General features: G+C 35.6%; 2 protein-coding genes across 2 annotated transcripts in view; one reads left to right on the top strand and one right to left on the bottom strand.

Moving 5' to 3' along the window:
• The window catches only part of PAPSS1 (3'-phosphoadenosine 5'-phosphosulfate synthase 1), a 138387-nt gene that overhangs the window by 9732 nt on the left and 111118 nt on the right, over window positions 1–17537 (top strand). Inside the window, exon 2 of the mRNA XM_074272379.1 lies at window positions 2913–3003. The gene's annotated coding sequence lies outside the window, so the exon portion shown is untranslated. The remainder of the gene's footprint in view (window positions 1–2912; window positions 3004–17537) is intronic.
• The window catches only part of SGMS2 (sphingomyelin synthase 2), a 245375-nt gene that overhangs the window by 221376 nt on the left and 6462 nt on the right, over window positions 1–17537 (bottom strand). The window lies entirely within an intron of this gene.

Raw genomic sequence — 17537 nt, 5'->3', positions numbered from 1 at the left:
CCTTTTGTGCTAGAGCTAAAGGTTCCACTGTGGGCATGCTGTTCAACTTGCATGCTAAAGCAGGACTGTGGGACCTTGGTTGTTGATTTGTGCTGTGATTAAAAGTCTCTCACTGACTTCTTGCCTGGCTACCATCTGCATTGGATTGTGCTCATGATTTATCCAAGTGAGACAGACTTTTCCTGAAGTCCTTCTAAGCTGGAAAATTGTTTCACTTCATTTTTTTTTAAGCTCCATCACTCCAGATAGAGAGGCTTTATTTAACTTTGTTTCTGAGGGAAGCTGGGGAAAACTTAGGCAACTTCCTGGCTTCTCTCTGCCATCTTGGTTCCACTCCTCCAACTAATTTGCTTTACATTTTCAAATGTAATAAAAACTTACTTTAAAACAAAAACAATTCTTGACTACTGAAAACACCAAGGAATGTATTCTGCTGACCCCTGTTCTAATTGGTTTTCCTGTCTTAAGTCTCTCCCACTCCAGTTCATCTTATATATTATTGCATGTGATCAAACTATGTCACACTCCAACTCAGTCAAATACAAGAACTCCCTATTATCCAGAGGATAAAATAAAAACCTTTTTTTGGTTTTTAATGCCAAATTATCAGTGATGTTAACCTCAAAAACAGGAATCTTTAATCTATAGACTAAGGATTCTAGTGGCCTACTGGTCTAGTTTTAAAATGTGGCATCTATATCTTATTGCATTTTAATTTATTAAGTATTTCCTAACTACATTTTATTCTGGTTTCAATGCATTCAGTCTTGTGGACAGCATGTATGATAATTCAATACTAAATAGTTAAGAGACTTATCTTTTCAGTCTTACTGAATATTACTCTTACTTCTACATTCTTTGATACAAGCAAACCAGCCTTTTTTTCCCTCATACAGAACATTCGTATTTTCACCTTCCAGCACCATACCTTTGTACTATCTCCCATCCCAAGAATTTATTCATTCTTTATCTCCAGCACTTACCTCAAGCACCACCTTCTACATGAAAGCCCTTTTGATCTGCCAAAAGGTGGTATACTCCATCTCTCTCAAGTTATTTTGTACTTAATTAGTATTTGATTCCCTCTATATTTAATCTACAAAAATGTACTTAGATACTTGTTGGTAAATAAACACTTAATAAGAACCTACTGTATACCAGGAACTAAGCATTGGAGATAATATAGGAAAAAATCCCTTCTCTCTAGTCTATGCAAACAATTATGGACAAATTATATCTTTTCTTATTAGGTCAGCTATCAAGCAGGAAAATATTTCATTCACTGCATTTTATCTCCAGTGTTTACCATAATGCCTAATAAAAGCTTGCTAACCTGTTAGGTTTTTAATGAGTTTTTCAGAACCTAAAGCTCACTACATCATACAAATTTTTGTACTGTATAAACAAATAAAAATATTCAAACTACAGGTTTTTACTTGATAAAACGTTCTACGACTGCTACCAGATGAGGTGACCTTTGGGTTTTCTTCAGTATTTTAAAGTATCCTACTGCATCCAGGACCATCTCCAGTTGTCCTGATCTATATCTTATCACTGGACTGGAGAAAAAAAAAAAGAGGCTGGTGACTTTGCACAGTCTTCTCTCATTTAAATCCAATTTACTTTGATATCATGGTTTTATCTCCCTGGTGTAATGATTCTATGGGTAGATTTTGGAAAAATGGTTCATTATTATTGTAACATTGATTCTGCCCTTCCCCCCAAAGGTCCCATATGTATAAACGTATTTAAAGTAAATGTTTGTGGGGGCCCAAAATTGGAAACTATAGGGATGCCCTTTAATTGAGGAATAAATGAAAAAAATGGTGTGTTAAGTAAGGAATTGTGGTATATTACAATATTACAATAAGAAATGATAAAAGGAATGATTTGAGAAAAGGCTAGGAAGGCTTGTAAGAACTATGTTGAGTGAAGTGAGAAGAACCAGGAGAATGATTTATATTATAACAACAATTAAGGGGCAAACAACTTAGAAAGATTAAGAACTTTGATCAGTGCCAATGACATCATGATTCCAAGGAACAAATGATAATACATCCACAATTCTTAATTCTGTGAAGCCTTTCATTTGTCACATCCTGAAGACAGGTTTTGCAGATGGCATCCCTCTATGTTTGCGTTCTGGGTGATTATTGTTTCACTATTTTCATTGTCACAAATTTGAAATGCTGATCACAGTGGATGCAAAAATTTCTGTCATGATGTCAGGGTCAGTTGGAGCCGTTTGATAAAATTTCAATTTAAGCATTTATACATTGAAAATCTGCAGATCTTATACATCAGGGCTCGATTTATTGTTTTATTGATTATCTTGTCTTAAGAAAGGAATGAGGGAAAATGGTAAACATTTACCAACAGCTTGATACACATTTATATGTCTTGTATGCATATATTTAAGGAAAATATTGTCAGCTTTAAAGTTAGGAAGATTGGAGTTCAAATCTTGTCTTAGCCACTTAATTGTAGTATGACCTTGGGCTAGTCTCTTAACTTCTTTCAGTCTCAGTTTCTTCATCTGCAAAGTGGGGATACTAATAATGCTTCCCTTCCAGGGTTGTGGTGAGGATCTAATGAAATAATTGGTATAAAGTTCTTTATAGTTAGGTAGAGAAATGGATAGAACACTGGACTGGGAATCAGGAAGACTCTTCTTCTGGAGTTCAAATCCACTAGCTATGTGACCCTGGGCAAGTCATTTACCCATGTTAGCCTCAGTTCCTCATTTGTAAAAGCTGGAAAAGGAAAAGGCAAACAACAGACTGTTTTTGTCATGTAATTTGAAACTATCTTCTCATAGGGAGTAGATATCTCAGTCTGTTTCAAATTTTCTATTCATCTTGTAGCATATGTGCCCTACTAATGGACTCCTTTTAATATTATTTTTTCCTCAGATTGCAACCTCCCGCAGAATCCTTTGAAGCCTTTTCTCCAGTTTGACTCTATGAGACAAATAAATGTGGCATTCTACCATATCTTTCCTTGGTAAGGATTAGAATTTATCTTTCAAAATTCCCAAGCACTTCTATACATGCTGCTATTAGTAACTGGTTGGCTTCTCTGATGTTATTATCTTTTATTAGCCTCTGATGGCATAAAACCCTAGACTCCATTTGTAGGAATTTTCTGAAATTTCCTGTGATACACAATAGGGGAATATGGTAAATCTTTATTCATGATCATCTGTACTGCTTTTCCCCTCACAATGTTCTCCATCACTGTTGGTGTGCTATGTCTTATTTACATCATAAAATCATCCAGCTAAAATGGAAGTTGTCTAGTCTAGCTTTTTATTTTACAGAATGCATAAGTCGTATGTCAGAAGGTTGATCAAAAAACAAACAAACAAACATAATTCTCTTTTATTACATGCTGCCTCCAAAAGAGAGAAAAATAAATCCATCCTTGAATTGAAATATATTCATGTATGACTAATAAAATTTTTGTATAACATGAATAAAAAACAAAATTGTAGTTTAAATGAACCAAGGGATGTTATTATTTAAAATTAGACTAATAATCCTCAAATCTATTTCATTAATTTGAATTTTTATCTATCAACTGAGGCATACCTGTATGATAGTAAGCATACTGTGGTTCTATAAGTGAGTAGATTGCCTCATTTTTAAGCAGGCAAATACTCTTCTGGTCTATACACTAATATAAGCTGTTTCACCTTTCAATCTTTCAAGGTCTTTTAGAAAACCAGTCAATTATTTGCTCATCTCTTCAGAAAAGATCTCATATCAACAAAGCTTAAGTTGATTTTTTGTTTACTTTAATTTTTAAAAATTAGTTTATATATGTACATTCATTTTTTACATATTTCTATATGAGTCCCATTGGGAGAAAAAAATCAAAGCAAAAGGGAAAAAGCATGAAGAAAAAAAAAAAAGGAAAAAATAGTATGCATTAATCCACATTCAGTCTCCATAGATCTCTCTGGATGCAAATGGCATTTTCCATCCAAATTTTATTGGGATTGCCTTGGATCATTGAATTGCTGAGAATCAAATTTATCACAGTTGATCATCAGATGATCTTATTGTTGTTCTGACAGTGTTTTTCTGTTTCTGTTTGCTTCATTTACCATCAGTTTATGTAAACTTTTCCAAAATCTTTTCTAAAATCATTCTGTTCATCACTTTTTACAATAATATTCCATTATCTTCATATACCACAGCTTATTCAGCCATTTTCCAATTGATGGGCATCTATTCATTTTCCAATTCTTTGTTACAAGAAAAAGAGCTACTACAAACATTTTTGCACATGTGGGTCTGATTCCCTCCTTTATGGTTTCCTTGGAATACAGACCCAGTAGTGACACTGCTGGGTCAAAGGGTATACATACACATTTGATAAATCATAAGCAATAGTTCCAAATTGCTCTCCAGAATAGTTGGATCATTTCACAACTCCACCAATTATACATTAGTGTCCCAGTTTTCCCACATACCCTCCAATATTTATCATAATATTACCACTTTTTTCTCTTATCTTAGCCAATTTAAGAGGTATGAGGTGGTTCTTCAGAGTTGTTTTAATTTACATTTCTCTATAGTGATTTAGAGCATTTTTTTTTCATGACTATAGAAGATTTTAATTTCATCATCTGAAAGTTGTTTATTTATATCCTTTGGCCATTTATCAACTGGGGAATGACTTGTATTCTTATAAATTTGAGTCATTTCTCCATATATTTTAGAAATGAGACCTTTATCAGACACACTGGCTATAAAAATGTTTTTCTCCAGCTTTCTGCTCCTAATCCTGGCTGCATTGGTTTTGGCTTGTGCAAAATATTTTCATTTTAATGTAATCAAAATAAGCCATTTTGAATTTTACAAGGTTTTCTAGTTCTTCTTTGGCCACGAATTTCTCCCTTCTCCAAATATCTGATAGGTAAACTATTCCTTGTTTTCCTAATTTGCTTTTGTAGTATCACCCTTTACGCCTAAATCATGTACCAATTTTGAACTTATTTTGGTATGAGAGATGAGATAGGATCTATACCAAGTTGGTGACATAATATTTTCATGTATTCCCAGCTATTTTTGTCAATTAATGGATTTTTATTCCAGAAATAGGAATCTTTGGGTTTATCAAAAAGTACATTACTCTTGTCATTGATTATTATGTCTTATGTACCTATTCCACTGATCCACTACTCTATTTCTCAGCAAGTACCAGAGAGTTTTGATGACTGTTGTTTTTTAAAAGTTTTTAAGTGTGGTACTGCTAGGCCACTATCTTTTGCATTTCCCTTCTCCTCCATTAATTCTCTTGATATTTTTGACCTTTTCTTTTTCCAGATGAATTTTGTTAATTTTTCTACCTATATAAAATAATTTTTTTTGGTAGTTTGATTGGTACAGAACTGAATAACCAGACTAATTTAGGTAGAATTGTCATTTTTACTATATTAGGTCTGCCAACCAATGAGCAAATGATTTTTTCCAATTGTTTAAAATTTGACTTTGTGTGAAAAGTATGATTGTGTTCATGTGCAAAATCTGCATTTCTTAGAGGTGGCTGAAGACAGCCATAGGCCTTTATGAGAACTTTTATGTCCCTCCAATCTAGGTAGTATTAAGAGGTAGTAGTAGTTACTGAAGCTCTTGGCCAATGAAATAAATTCTCTCTCATTAATCTCAAATCACTTAGTGAAACCTTCTGTCTCCTGTCAACTTTGAAAATGACCAAAAAGTCACAGAGGTTTTACAACTATTGCTAATTCGCTTAAAAAATACCAAACTAGCTGTGTGACTCTAGGTAAGTCACTTAACCCCAATTGCTTTAGGGGGAAAAAAAAAAAAAAAAAAAAAAAGCACTGCACAAATTATGCAGTGAGCTTTAGTTCTGACAGTGAAGTTACATAACCACAACAATGAGACGAGTTTAACTCAGAGAAAGGCTTTATGACTGGAACATGGGTTCTACAGGTACTTATCTAAACTCACCACTTGATGCTGGTGTGAAACAATTCTGGGGTTTTGTTGCAATTGAGGAAACCAGAGAGTGAGAATAAAGGTTATTGTTATACCAAGGTCAGGGCAAAGCTTGTTTGCTGGGTCTTTGCTCTGGAAAATGGGTTGTCTCCTAATAGTAAAAAGAGAGGGATGGTCTTGGCATGAGGATCCTGAAATACCAGTGTATTAGATTTAGAAAGAAGGTGAAAATAATCTGAGAAGGAAAACAAAAATGCAAGCAGACAATAACAGAAAGAGTAGAAATGCTATGTTGTGATCCACACTCATTTCCCATAGTTCTTTCGCTGAGTGTATCTGGTTCTCTTCATTACTGAACAATTGGATCATCTCATTGTTGAAGAGAGCCAACTTCCATCAGAATTGATCGTCACATAGTATTGTTGTTGAAGTGTATAATGAAGTGTCTCCTGGTTCCGCTCATTTCACTTAGCATCAGTTCATGTAAGCCTCTCCAAGCCTCTCTGAAATCATCCTACTGGTCATTTCTTACAGAACAATAATATTCCATAACATTCATATACCACAATTTATTCAGCCATTCTCCAATTGATGGGCATTCATTCAATTTCCAGTTTCTACACACTACGAAAAGGCTGCCACAAACATTTTGGCACATACGTGTCCCTTTCACTTTTTTAAGATCTCTTTGGGATATAAGCCCAGTTGTAGGACTGCTGGATCAAAGGGCATGCACAGTTTGATAATTTTATGGGCATAGTTCCAAATTGCTCTCCAGAATAGTTGAATTCATTCATAACTCCACCAACAATGTATCAGTGTCCCAGTTTTCCCACATCTCCTCCAATATTCGTCATTATCTTTTCCTGTCATCTTAGCCAATCTGACAGGTGTGTAGTGGTATCTCAGAGTTGTCTGAATTTGCATTTCTCTGACCAATAATGATTTGGAGCACCTTTGCATATGACTAGAAATAATTACTACACATTTTTTAAAGGACTAGGACCCACAAATGAAAAAACAAAAAGGAAAAAAATATAAAGAGTGATCTGATGAATGCTTCTGAAACATGAGGAGAATAAGATGAGATTTAAGGTGAGGGGGTAGAATGAAGATGGCAGAATGACTAGAAAAGTTATTGGCAAAAAGGAGGAAATGTGTTACAATTGAAGATAATTTCACTCCTAGTACAGCCCTGTCAGGAGGATTAACAGAGAATTCAGGGATTAATTATCCATCCTGTGGAAGGAGATCTGTGTAGGAATTAGTACTTTTAGGAAATGGGATGTAAAAAAAATATTTAGTCAAGTTTTGAGGGGTTAGAAAAGGATGTGGAAACCAAATTATTAAGAAAAAAAAAGAAAAAAAGGGGGAATTTGTGAGAAATAAGAGGGCATTTATTTAGTTTCCACAGTTATGAAAATTAAATTGGAGGAATGAAACAAATTGGAAAACTGAAACTCAAGAGGACATCAAGGAATAATCAAGGATGGAGGTCATCTTCTCCCAAAAGAGTGTAAGCTCCTTGGGGGCAGGGACTGAATTTTCTAATCAGGAGTAGTTGCTTGAGATTTGAAAAGAATCTTTTATTCTTTGCCCTTAGCCTTATACTGTTATTCTTCTTTCTACCATGCCCCCTCCTTGGGGGCAGGGATTGATTAAGTAGTGAGAGTGGAGATTCAGGTCTTGTAACTTCAGTAACATCCAATTAATGGGGAATCAGGAGAGGGACATGCCTTTCAGAATAGGAAATACCCTTTGGAGTTTCAAAGGTGTCTCTATTCCCCTAGACTCCCATTCTTGTAAGAATCTGCATTAAAAAAATGGCAGTGAAAAGAAGCAGTAAGAGTATAACTATCCTCTCATACCCCTTTCAACTTTCTCATTAGTATGTTGTTCTTATTGGAAAATTGAAAAGTCATACTGAGTCATTTTTGTAGTTCAGGTTGGCTTAGGAAGACAGATAAAGAGGCAGTGGTCTTTGGGGAGAGGTTTGTCTAGAGGTAAAGGGCTGCAATGGTATGCAACATTCCAGCACTTGGGGATGGAGAGAAGACCAAGAGAGAACAGACACTATAAAGAGATATTAGCAAATCCCTGAGTAAGTATCAAGTGCAGGAACAGATGCCATCTGGCTATTTTGTCACCAACTGCAGGGTCACAGAGCCAAGGCAAAGAGAAGTTGTTGAGGACTGCCACCAGTTTTGGAGCATGGAATGAGTTCTTGGAATCAAATGTGCCACTGATCCCCACAGCAGAGTACAGCTTTATCAAAGAGGAGATGCTATTTAGTTTCATTGAAGCTGTAGCACCTCCAAGCACCTTGTTGAATTAAGCAGCAGTCTACTGAAACTCCCAACCAGAAACAAGAAACTAGCCAACAGATCTGGGCCTGAGCCAAGAACTTGCAGAACTCAGTCTAGACAGACAGTGAACATACCATTCCATAGATCATGCCACCTTAGGCACCTTAGCTAGGATTGAAAGCAACAGGCCATCCTAAGATGGAAGCTCAGATTAGATATCACTCCTTTTAAATATATTTTATTTTTTCAATTGCATGTAAAGATAATTTTTAGCATTCAGTTTTGTAAGATTGAAGTACCAAATTTTTTCCTCTCTCCCTTACCTTTCTGCTCCCCCAAACAGGAAGAAATTTGATATAGGTTATAAATTTATCATTTTAGACATTTCCATATTAGTCATATTGTGAAAGAAAAATCAGAACAGAAGGAAAAACTTAGGAGAAAGAAAAAAATTACAAGCAAAAAGGGTGATATGTTCAGTCTCGATAATTCTCTCTTTGGATGAGATTGGCACTTTACAACCCAAGCCAGACATCCCTTGTTCATCCCCAGAAGTGTTCAGAGTCCAGTATAACAGTTAAGAAGTCTTAAAAAACAAAAACAAAACAAAACAAAACAAAAACACCTTAACTTTAAGGAGTAGGTTGTAAAATGAGCAAGCAAAATAAGAACTCAATAATAAAGAGTTATGTTGACAGGAAAGTTCAAGACACATATATAGAAGAATAGAATAACATAAAAATGTCTGCAAAGCAAAGCTTTAAAGAAAAATTCAGCTTGGACAGAATTCCAATAAGAATCATAAAGGAGCTAAAGAAAGATGAGAAAAAAAGTAAAAAATGATTTTTAAAAACCAATGAAAACAGTAAAGAATAGGATAAGAGAGGAGAGCTATGAAAAGAGAATTAATAACTTGATAAAAAAGGTATGTGTGAAAAGGTGAAGCACTTACAGATTAAGCATATATTGATCAGAGACTGTTAACTAACATAGATCAGGCCTATAGGCCCCAGTCACGTGATTTTAGATAAGGCATTCCATTGTCCAAAGAAGGGGTGGCCAAAGAGGCTGTATATCACCTTGTCTACTACATTCCACTGACCAAAGGGGGGATACAGACTTATATGACCAATCACAACATATAAAGGGTTGGATTTTGGAGGTTCTTTGTCTGAAATGTGTAAAAGCTGTGAACATTTTCAAGGGAGTGGTTCTCTCCTGCTGTGAATTTGGCTCATAGACCAGGATGGGGTCTGCTTCTCGAGATTCTTGTAAATAATTTTGCTTTCTATGAGTGATCTCTGAGTAGTCAATTTGGGTAGGTCTTTTTGTCCCAAACAGGTAAAAAACCCTTAATGAGGAAAATAAATAATTCCTTGAAAATTAGAACTGATAAAAGGGAAGCTAATGTGAAGCATCATTAAATCAGAAAATGAAGTTAAAAGTCTAAAAAAATAGAAAAATGTGCAATATTTCTTTTTTGTTTTTTAAATTAATTTTATAATTATATTTTTTGATAGTACATATGCATGGATAATTTTTTTTTACAACATTATCCCTCATATTCACTTTTCCACATTTTCCCCTCCCTCCCTCTACTTCCTCCCCTAGATGACAGGTAATCACATATAGGTTAAATGTGTTCAGTATATCCTAGATATAATATATGCATATAAAACCAAATTTCTTGTTGCATGGTAAGAATTGCATTCAGAAGGTAAAAGTAGCCTGGGTAGAAAGACAATTGTGTAAACATTTTACACTCAATTCCCAGTGTTCCTTCTCTGGGTTTGGCTGATTCTGTCCATCATTGATCAACTGGAACTGAATTAGATCTTCTCTATGTTGAAGATATCCACTTCAATCAGAATACATCTTTATACAGTATCGTTGAAGTGTATAATGATCTCCTGGTTCTGCTCATTTCACTCAGCATCAGATCATGTAAGTCTCTCCAAGCCTCTCTATATTCATCCTGCTGGTCATGTCTTACAGAGCAATAATATTCCATAACATTCATATATTATAATTTACCCAATCATTCTCCAATTGATGGGCATCCATTCATTTTTAGTTTCTACCCACTACAAAAAGGGCTGCCATAAACATTTTGGTACAAATAGGTCCCTTTCCCTTCTTTAGTATTTTTTTGGGATATAAGCCCAGTAGTAGCACTGCTGGATCAAAGGATATGCACATTTTGATAACTTTTTGGGCATAGTTCCAAATTGCTCTCCAGAGTGGCTGGATTCTTTCACAACTCTACCAACAATGCATCAGTGTCCCCTCAACATTCATCATTATCTTTTCCTGTCATCTTAGCCAATCAGAGAAGAGTGTAGTGGTATGTCTGAGTTGTCTGAATTTGCATTTCTCTGATCAATAGTGATTTAGAACACTCTTTCATATGAGTGGATATAGTTTCAATTTCATCATCTGAGAATTGTCTGTTCATATCCTTTGACCATTTATCAATAGGAGAATGGTTTGATTTCTTATAAATTAGGGTCAGTTCTCTATATATTTTGGAAATGAGACCTTTATCAGAACCTTTAACTGTAAAAATATTTTCCCAATTTGTTACTTCCCTTCTAATCTTGTTTGCATTAGTGTTGTTTGTACATAAACTTTTTAGTTTGATGTAATCAAAATCTATTTTGTGATCAATAATGATCTCTAGTTCTCCTCTGGTCATAAATTCCTTCCTACTCCACAGGTCTGAGAGGTAGACCTCTGTTCCTCTAATCTATTTATGATCTCATTCTTTATGCCTAAATCATGGACCCATTTTGATTTTATCTTGGTATATGGTGTTAAGTGTGGATCCATATCTAATTTCTGGCATACTAATTTCCAGTTTTCCCAACAGTTTTTTTCAAATAATGAATTTTTATCCCAAAAGTTGGTATCTTCAGGTTTGTCAAACACTAGATTGCTATAGTTGTACCTTTTTTTGTCCTTTGTACCTAATCTGTTCCACTGATCAACTGATCTATTTCTTAGCCAATACCAAATGGTTTTGGTGACTGCTGCTATATAATATAGCTTTAGATCAGGTACATCTAGACCACCTTCATCTGATTTTTTTTTTTCATTAATTCCCTTGCAATTCTCAATCTTTTGTTCTTCCATATGAATTTTGTTATTTTTTCTAGGTCATTAAAATAGTTTCTTGGGAGTCTGATTGGTATAGCACTAAATAAATAGATTAGTTTGGGGAGTATTGTCATCTTTATTATATTTGCTCAGCCTATCCACGAGCACTGAATGTCTTTCCAATTATTTAAATCTGACTTTATTTTTGTGGCAAGTGTTTTGTAATTTTGCTCAAATAATTCCTGACTTTTCATTGGTAGATGGATTACCAAATATTTTATACTTTCGACATTTGTTTGGAATGGAATTTCTCTTTGTATCTCTCTTGCTGTTGCATTTTGTTGGTGATGTATAAAAATGCTGAGGATTTATGTGGATTTATTTTGTATCCAGCAACTTTGCTAAAGTTGTGAATTATTTCTAATAATTTTTTATTAGAATCTCTGGGGTTTTCTAAGTATACCATCATATCATCTGCAAAGAGTGACAGTTTGATTTCCTCATTACCTACTCTTATTCCTTTAATCTCTTTCTGGACTCTTATTGCCGAGGCTAGCATTTCGAATATATTATTGAATAGTGATGGTGATAGTGGGCAACCTTGTTTCATTCCTGATCTTACTGGGAAAGATTCCGGTTTATCGCCATTACATATTATGCTTACTGATGGTCTTAAATATATGCTCCTGATTATTCTAAGGAATAGTCCATTTATCCCAATACTCTCAAGCGTTTTTAATAGGAATGGATGTTGGATTTTATCAAATGCTTTTTCTGCATCTATTGAGATGATAATATGGTTTTTATTAATTTGATTATTAATATGGTCAATTATACTAATAGTTTTCCTAATGTTAAACCAGCCTGCATTCCTGGTATAAATCCTACTTGATCATAGTGTATTATCCTGGGGATGATTTTCTGAAGTCTTTTTGCTAATATCTTATTTAAGATTTTAGCATCAATATTCACTAAGGAAATTGGTCTATAGTTTTCTTTCTCAGTTTTTGATCTACCTGGTTTAGGTATCACTACCATGTCTGTGTCATAAAAGGAGTTTGGTAGGACTCCTTCATCCCCTAATTTTTAAAATAGTTTATATAACATTAGGGCTAATTGTTCTTTAAATGTTTGGTAGAATTCACATGTAAATCCATCTGGTCCTCGGGATTTTTTCTTAGGTCGTTGATTATTAGCTTGTTCTATTTCTTTTTCTGAAATGGGACTATTTAAGCAATTTCCTTCTTCCTCTGTTAATCTGGGAAGCCTGTATTTTTTGAGGTAGTCATCCATTTCATTTAAGTTATCAAATTTATTGGCATAAAGTTGGGCAAAGTAACTCCTTATTATTGCTCTAATTTCCTCTTCATTGGTGGAAAGTTCTCCCTTTTCATTTTTAAAACAAACAATTTGATTTTCCTCTCTCCTTTTTCTAATCAGATTTACCAAAGGTTTATCTATTTTATTGATTTTTTCATAAGACCAACTCTTAGTTTTATTTATTAATTCAATAGTTTTTTTTTTACTTTCAGTATTACCAATTTCTCCTTTTAATTTTAGAGTTTTGAGTTTAGTATTTGGTTGGGGTTTTTTAATTTGGCCTTTTTCTAGCTTTTTAAGTTGCAAGCCCAATTCATTGATCTTCTCTTTCTCTATTTTATTCAAGTAAGCCTCTAAAGATATAAAATTTCCCCTTGTTAGCACTTTAGCTGCATCCCACAAATTTTGGTATGAAGTTTCATCATTGTTATTTTCTTGGATGAAATTATTGTTTCTATAATTTGCTATTTTACCCAATCATTCTTTAAGATGAGATTATGTAGCTTCCAATTACTTTTTGGTCTATTTACCCTAACCCTAACTTCTTGTTTAATGTAGTTTTTATTGCATTGTGAGCTGAGAAGAAAGCATTTACTATTTCTTCCTTCCTGCATTTAATTTTGAGATCTTTATGTCCTAATATATGGTCAATTGTTGTATAGGTTCCATGAGTTGCTGAGAAGAAAGTATATTCCTTTCTATCACCATTCAGTTTTCTCCAAAGATCTATCATACCTAATTTTTCTAATGTTCTATTTACCTCCTTAATTTCTTTCTTGTTTTGTGGTTTGATTTATCTAGTTCTGAGAGTGCAAGGTTGAGATCTCCCACTATTATAGTTTTGCTGTCTATTTCTTTTTGCAACTCTCTTACCTTCTCCTTTAGGAAGTTAGATGTTTTACCACTTGGTGCAAATATGTTTAGTATTGATATGGCTTCATTGTCTGTGCTACCCTTTAGCAGGATATAGTTTCCTTCCTTATCTCTTTTAATTAGATCAATTTCTGCTTTTGCTTGATCTGAGATAAGGATGGCCACCCCTGCTTTTTTGACCTCTTGAAGCATAATAGATTCTGCTCCAGCCTTTTACCTTTACTTTGTAAGTATCTCCCTGCTTTAAATGTGTTTCCTCTAAGCAACATATTGTAGGGTTCTGACTTCTGATCCAGTCTGCTATCCACCTCTGCTTAATAGGAGAGTTCATCCCATTCACATTTACAGTTAAAATTACTAATTCTGATTTCCTGCCATCATATTATCCCCAGATTATGCTTTTTTTCCCCTTGTTCTTCCTGAACCTTTTCCCCAGTATTCAACTTATGGGCCCCATTTATGTCAAGTAACTCTCCCTTTTTAGTATCCCTCCCCCCTCTTTTAAATCCCTTCCCTTTTCTTGTACCCTTCCCTTCTTATTCCTTTCCTTTTCCCTTTTCCTCTCCTCCCTTTTAATGAGGTGAGAGAGAATTCTCTGAAAAACAAATATGTCAATTATTTACTCTTTGAGCCAACTCTAATGAGAGTAGGATTCACACAATGTTCCTCCCCCTCTCTAAATTCCCTCAGATATGATAAATTTTCTTTGCCTCTTCCTGGGATGTAGTTTCCCTCTTTTTATCTCTCCTTTTCCTGTTTTCTGACACTATCCCCTTTCCATTTCTACTTCCCCCTTTTTTTTATGTTATATCAGTAAAATCAAATTATACACGCGGACTTTATGTATATCCACAACAGAAATACAGTTCTCAAGAGTTCCTTTTACCTTTTTGTGCTTCTCTTGAGTCTTGTGGTTGGAGATCAAATTTTTTGTTTAGATCTGTTTTTTTTTTTTTTTTTTTTTTTTCTCAGAAACAAATGGAATTCATGGAAGAAAATGCTAAACTTAGCTGGGTAGTTTATTCTTGGCTGCATTCCAAGTTCTTTTGTCTTTTGGAATATCAGATTCCAGGCCCTTCAATCCTTTAATGTGGATGCAGCTAGATTTTGAGTGACCCTTATTGTGGCACCTTGATATCTGAATTGTTTTTTCCTGGCTGCTTGCAATATTTTTTCCTCAGTCTAATAGTTCTGCTGTGGAATTTTTTTTTTTTTTTTTTTAGGGTCTTTTTCAGAAGGTGTTCGATGAATTCTTTCATTGACTATTTTACTTTCTGGTTCTATTACCTCTGGACAGTTCTCTTTGATTTCAAGTAAAATAGAATCTAGGCTCTTTTTTTCATCATAATTTTTGGGAAGTCCAATAGTCCTCAGATTATCTCTCCTAGATCTATTTTCCAGGTCTGCCTATTTTCCCAGTAAATATTTGATGTTATTCTCTGGCTTTTCATTTTTTTTTTTTGGTTTTGTTTGGTTCTTGTTGTGTCAATGAATCATTCGTTTCTATTTGTTCAGTCCTGATTTTTAATGAGTTATTTTCTTCAATCACTTTTTTATTTCTTTTTGTATATGTCCAATTGAGTTTTTAAATTAGTTATTTTGCCCTATGGAATTTTTTTTCCATTTCACTAATTTTTTTTTTTTTTTAGTGAGTTATTTTCTTTTTTCAATTCACAAATCCTACTTTCTTGGGAATTCTTTATCTTTTCCAATTCACAGATCCTACTTTCCTGTGATTTTTTAACCTTTTCCAATTCACAAATTTTGTTTCCCTGCACTTCCTGTGAATTCTTTATCTTTTCCAATTCAAATTTCAGGACATTGTTATTCACTAGCATAGCTTCTCTTTCCTTTGCAAATTTATCTACTAACTCTCTTTTGAGGTTTTTAATAGTCTCTTCTAGGAGAGATTTATGTGATGGTAACATTCCCCTTCAGGGTATTATCTGGAGACTGTCTGCTGTTAGTCTCCTTGGGGTTGGAAACCTGCTCTTTTTCTGTATAGAAGCTGTCAATTGTTCTCTTCATTTTTTTACTCATTTTAAAAAACCTATGGGATCTGTCTTCAGGATAAGGAGGTTATCAGCTTCCTCTGCAGAACAGGGATAGTATGGAAGACAGCTGTCCTGTGAACAGGCTTCAAAGATATGAGAGTGCTCTGAAAGAGAGTTCCCCCCCCCTCCCCCACCAGAAGTGATTCAGAGCTGGTTAGCAGGGCTGAGCTGCAGGAATGCCCAATGAAGAACCCCTGCTGCGTGGCCTAGTGATTGCTCTGAGACTAGAGGCTGAACAGTGAAATCGTCACAACCCCCCCCTCCCCTCCTCCATGGAGCCATGGCTATTAGCAGCTGACTAGCGAATAGTCCTGGCACACAGACTGGAAATGTCTCTGCCCCAGGAAGCACAGTTGCTGCTGTGGAAGTTTCACTGCGAGATTAGAGGCCGCCCCAGGCTGTGTCCCATTGCCTTGCAGATTCTTAACTGCCCCAAGGAAAAACGCTGGACAGCAGAAGGTGGCATCACAGCTATGACTTGATCTGTGCTGAGTCTTTTCCAGTTTGGGGTAGCTATAGGCAGTTTCTGGTGGTTTTTTTAAAAGTGTCTTGATTTCTCAGCTGATCTGCTATTATGCAAGCAGAGTATAGCAATCAGCCTATGCCAGAGTCCTCTGTCTCTATAGCTTTTCTAACCCCAGAGGCCTCCCCAGCCCGATCGGCACAATATGTTAGCCTAGTTCTATCACTGTGCATGCTGGTCTTTTCCCGCCCCTCAGGACAGACCTTTTCTGAAGAAATTCCAGATTCTCTTCGGCTGGTAAGTTGTTGTATTTCTAATCTTCGTGGTTTTTACCCGTCCAGCGCTATTTTTGAGGCTGAATTAAATAGTTGGTATTGAGGGTAAGAGAGAGGTTAGAAATTCGCATATATCTTCTCCACCATCTTGGCTCTGCCCACCCGTGCAGTATTTCTTATAAAAAACCAACTGACATGGGAAATACATTGAGAAGAGATAATTTAAGAATCATTGATTATCTGGAAGCCATGAAATAAAATTTAAAAAGAGCCTTCACATCACATTTCAAGAAATTATAAAGGAGAACTGCCTAGATATTTTAGAATCAGAAGGCAGAGTAGAATTTCTTTTCTATTGTCATAGTTATTGAATGGGACTAACTGGATAAAAGTTTATGAGAGTAGGCCTAAGTCATATGATCCCTATACCATGTTGAGCCTTGGGTTTCAGGAAGTTGCATGATCCTTATTCCCAGCCTTGAACTCTGGGATGCAGGAAGTTAAGCTTTAGAAAGTGACCTGTGGGAGGCAGCCAACATTGGTGACCATTGGTCAAGGATGGCTATGTCCTTTTAGTCTATCCAATGAGAAGGTTCACGTCTTTTACTTTTAAGTCCTGGACAAGGCAGAAGTTGGCCAGGTTCCAGGAGCGCATGGTGGGAGTTGGGATGGCTCCCAGGTGTGTCTGGATCTCTCCCTGCAGGAATTAAATAAATGCTTTCTCTTTGTACCTGAAGATGTCTCTGATAAGCTAATTTGTACCTGTTCCACAGGTTTTATGGGGCCTCGGCCCAGGATCTGTGGCTTCCCAGAGAGATGGCTGGGATCCTGATTCAAGGTTGGCTCCAGGTTGGATTCTCCAACCGACCTTGAGATCAGACTCAACCCCCCCCCCCCCTCTCTCTGTGAAGAATGGGCCTAGGAGAGACACTCAGATACAAACAGAAGGCACATAAGTCTTTGAAGGTAAAGTCTGGGTAAGAGAGAGCCAGGTAACTCAAGCATGCTTAATCTATAGAGGTACTATCTGTTAATGTGCCCTTGAACTATCCTTATGAGCCCTGGGATCATCAAACCCTTGGATGATCCAGATTAAGGGGTGACAGCCAGGAAAAGGAGTTCTGTTAATGTCACAGGATGGGGGTGTTCTGTGGTTGGCTAGGAAAGTAGGCAACTCCTTC

This window comes from Sminthopsis crassicaudata, chromosome 6, assembly GCF_048593235.1.
Source record: "Sminthopsis crassicaudata isolate SCR6 chromosome 6, ASM4859323v1, whole genome shotgun sequence".
Taxonomy (NCBI): Eukaryota; Metazoa; Chordata; class Mammalia; order Dasyuromorphia; family Dasyuridae; genus Sminthopsis; species Sminthopsis crassicaudata.
Note: the sequence above shows the minus strand (reverse complement) of the source record. Positions and strands in the feature narration are given on the sequence as shown.